Source organism: Montipora capricornis, chromosome 3 (assembly GCF_036669925.1).
Source record: "Montipora capricornis isolate CH-2021 chromosome 3, ASM3666992v2, whole genome shotgun sequence".
Taxonomy (NCBI): domain Eukaryota; kingdom Metazoa; phylum Cnidaria; class Anthozoa; order Scleractinia; family Acroporidae; genus Montipora; species Montipora capricornis.
In genome coordinates this window covers 5,055,508-5,060,302 of record NC_090885.1, presented here as the reverse complement: position 1 = coordinate 5,060,302, position 4,795 = coordinate 5,055,508, and positions in this window count along the sequence as shown.

Genomic DNA, 4,795 nt, shown 5'->3' with positions numbered 1-4,795 from the left:
TCACTGATTTATTAACATAGCCAACTGCTAAAGAAGACTCTTAAAGAAAAATTTCTTCTTTAAGCATAAAGGAAAGGAAATGCAAAAATACAAAAGTAACGTGAGAAATTTCAACTTAATAAACATCTTATCCTTATCGGCAAGGTGTCACAGCGCAACTCAATCAGATTAGTCGTGTTTTGAAGAATTGTCTGAAATTGGACAAGGGTACCGGATGAACGTGAATAAATATTATGAAGACAAAATACGATTTGTTTCCCGGTACTTGAGTTTCTTGCCCAAAGAGAGCATTATTTAAGTCAGCACATTTGTTGTTTTACGTAATCAGGTAATGGTCTTGTGCTCGTGTACAAAGGTTCAATATTACCAGCTAAAAATACATTGTTATGAAGCCTTTATAACGCTGTCAGCATGCAAGCTTCCAGTTTTAAGGTTCTCGTTAATCACAGTCCCAACATTCCGGTTTCCTTAGTAAAATTTAGACAAAATAATTAGCTTGAGGCCCACACTAAGTTTAAGAGGGTGTGCAAATACGTCTGACGAATACTTTGCGTCACCCTCTGAGCGACATCAACACTCTCGAGGTCAGGACCAACGCCTCTTTTTAATCGTTCACATAAACTAAACAGCAAAAAAACATATGAACCACGTACATGACATTTAAAAACAGGCGTTTACTATATTTTGTAACTATTCTTAAGACATGAACACATAAAAATAGAGTCTTGTTCTTGAAAATAAACCCTGAATTCGTGTGATGTTTGGTGTATTGCAAGATAATTTATATTCATTACTTGTAACAAATATGCCTAGAGAAAATATCGTCGTCGTCAAGACATTTTCCTGAAAAACATTTGTTATCATTCGGTAACGAGTGTCGACAGCTCCAATTTCTTTAATTCAGTTTACCAACTATTCATCCGGCCTCCTCATCGAAATTAACTGCAAAAGCAGATGTCTCCACGAATTTCAGACAAAAACAACTTAAAACTTCGAAACGGCGACTTTCTCTGTATTTACTATAGCGCAAAAGGTCGATCGGCCAAACGTGCTGAGGGTTTCCTGTGTCCCAAGTATTATTCTCTGAAGAATGATTTTAAGTAGTACTTTCAGGCTATTTCCGAATGTCTCCTTTGTCTGCTTCCATTCAATCAAACCTTAACTGTAAACAGGAAAACAGTGAAAAATTACTCTTCGTAGAAAATGAAACCTTTCCCCGTTAATAACAATCGCTAGCGTGTTTCACGGACACGCCCAGTCTGCGGAGAAATTTTATGGTCTGCAAATTCAACCCCCATCATCGATGACAGGCGAGACGTTCCTGCTGGATTACTGTCCTTCGGGGTCGCGTTGAAGGAAGAAGGGTGACTGAATTCCACGGCAGGAGAATGAGAAGCGCATGCATAACAAGAAATATTCGAGAAATCTCTTTCCGACGACTTTGGCTGAGCCTACACTACTTTTGTGAACTTGTCTTCATTTGACATCTACGCCATAAACAATTATATCAAAAAAGTACTGTAGTTGCAGCGGACTATCTATTAAAGTCACTCGACATCTTGATTTTCAAACCTCTCAAGCAATCGAAATTTGTGAAGAAAAGCAAGCTAAGAAAGGACACCAAAGATCGACTGGAGTAAAAGTTCGGAATCTTTCACGCAAGCTGTGGTGTGGTTTGTTAGTGAAATTCCGCTTGAGTAATATTGCAGGACTCACACGTGAAATGATTAAACAAATGATCACTTATTCAAGAACTTGAAAGGACTGATATTCACTCATAGATTCTTTGCGATATTTTCTTGACAAAAATAAACAAAAGAAACTGTGGAAGATAATATTGAACAAATGCCCGTATCGTGTCACATGTACTATCAAGGGGCGAACGGCGATTCCTGTGATGCAACGTTTAAGAGCCGCCAAATGACCAATGCGCTGGGGGTTCGAAAAACGACAGAATTGTGCATTTTAGACAAACTAATATTTTAACGCAGACCAGATGGCGAAGCATACAAGATAATGGCCTTGCTTTAATCGGCTAATGATAGACAAGTCAAAAAGAATGTTGTCATCCGATTTTCATCATCCGACCGTGTTCGACATTTGAAAGTCAACATTAATGCCGACTTAGAAAGGTTTTGTTTTCAAAGAGGTTTAAAACGTAGGAAACGTGCCGTCTATCCCAAAAGAAATGCAAACAGAAGGACTGAATTTATTCTCGTTAAATCACGGTCTTTTATTTTTATTTTTTATGAAAGGAGAAAAGGGAAATTGGCTCATGGCCCGTGTACGACGACCTGACTATTGCATTAGAATCACAGCGTGACTTATCTCACCAGCTATCGATGTAGCGTTGAAGAAGTGGTTTAAGAAAGAGTATTGGAGTGTTTGGAGCTGCAATTGCTGCGATAACATCAATCCACCCAATGTGGAAATGTTGGAAGAGTTCATTGTAACAATTAAGGCCGTTTCAGCAGACAGGCGGTGACAATAAAGCCTACGAACATATTGACTATGAATATTTAAGAAGTCAAACACGAGTGTGTGGAGATGTTTTTAGGTCACCTGAAAAGCGCCCAGACTTACGGAATTCAATTCCACTGAAAGGAATGTAAGATCAAACTCGACCTTGCATTCCCTTTGTAAATGTATCAGCCAGTTCTTATCCTATCAGGATGAACAAAGACCGGTTACCATAAAGATCACGTGAGAACCTAATCCAATTTACATTATTCTGCGTTTTTCAGTGTCCCGCATTACTCCCGCGATTTCTCTTGACCGGGCACAATGCACGTACTTTCTTAAGAAAACGGTTGTTTTTATTTTTCAGTTTCAAAGGGTGAAAGTTTCTAGATGTGTCTCTTGTGACAACGAAAGCAACAGAACTTGAATAACAAAGTTTTAGTGTCGGAATGTATGTTGTGGTAGCTCAAAATCATTCAAAGCAATTATATTTAGACCAGATGATGGAAAAGAATGACCCATGCAGCAAATCTATCAAATTTCCCTTGCGTGTTTACCGAGGCGTTTCTAAATATGATGGAAATTCTCTTGTGGCCTTCCGCCAAGACTGTCACATGCGACAACACAGTCACGAAAAAACTTGCAATATAATAAAGGTGGAAACGATTAATGCTTCGAGATGTAGTCGGGTGCACCCATTCTCATTTCATTTGCTTATATCTCAACTGTCGTTTCCTTTGTGACGCCTTAAAAACTTTTAACCAAAGTCAATTGTTATAAAAAATTCGCAATTAACACACCTCTGTGGAAACGACAAAAGTGAAATCTTGTGTTTTCCATCGGCTCCCAAAGGTGCTAATATTGCACGACAGAGTATCAACTATATTCAAGGTGTGATATTTCATCACTTGGGAAATCAAGTCCTGTTTCATCTTGACAGGATGAGACCAAATTTTATAGGCTACGTTGGAGAAATCGAGCATACGAAACCTCGATTTTCCGATTATATTTCCCTGACGTTAAATTTTCAGTTCGAGCACTTGACAAGGTAGTGCCGCTTTCTATTTTATTTTCAATGTTGTTCCTCTATCACCCAAAGTTTTTATTCGAATCGAGATGATTTTTTTGTATGCTTATTGCAATTCATTACGTTTTCGTCAATATTATCTGTAAAAACAACAAAATTGAAGAAACAAACGGCCGTTTTCGAATTCCACAAGGTTTGCGCGCAAACAGGATCAGCATTGAAAGCCAAAAACGCAAATACAATTATATCCCCTTTGTCTCGGGACTTCGAGGTAGGTAATTTGTCGTAATTCATCGCTACATGCCTCCCCGCTTATCAATCTTGTCTATTGTCTTATGGAAACGCATTTTTATTAAACTTAATTTACTTTGGGTTACTCAGAACAATTCCTAGGTCGCTCGCTCTTGTATGGGTCGATATGGAACTGCGGTTACCAAAGACGGGACGTATTAAGCAAGTCAAGCGCTGAAGAAAAAATCCTTGTAAGGATATCAATTAAGTAAATATCGATTGTACTTTGTGTTCATAGCATTATGGATTTAATTTTGCTACCACAGGATATGTGCACTAAAATCTGCCAATTCAGTTTTACAGGCTGTCTAACACAAGTGTTGCTGAAAATAGATGTATTTGCTTTTTTAAATCTTTCACCACCGAAAGCAGGGTGTTATTCAAGGTGCTATTCATTTAATCAAAGGAGATTGTGAATTCGATCCGAAGTGACAACATTTGTAGAGTCTTGCGTAACTTATGTACACACAATTATACCGGAATGCAAACTCCATTGCGCGTTCTTCAACCTCGCTGCGTTCCCTTATTACCACGACGCTCTCATATCACAATGTTTTCATTTTTTTCGCAGAGCGCGAGCTCTAAGTCGATGTTGGGGGTTATCAAATGCTATAGTAATTGCCCAGCTAATATTGAAAGACTAGTAAAAACTACGTAGACCTCTAAAACTACTGCTAGGAAGGTGTAAGGGGCTTGTCAGTGGCAAAACCGCACCGCGAAACATTAAAACCATATGTTTTTAACTTCAAGACAGGAAAGAAAATAGTGATTGCTAAATGCTAATGTTTAGAGCTAAATCGGGCGACTTCACCAATTTTGAAAACTAAAGTTGTTTTGAAGTAGCTTTGATATTGTATTCTCAGATGGCAAGTAAACAGTTTGCAGCTACAAGCTTGTTTTCATTTACGCTATGGCAATAAACTCTTTTCACCAAAACATACAGTGCAAGAAACGCATGGCAAACCTCTGTTATCAGTACGTTTTGACACTTCACATAATAACTTTAACCGCCAATAA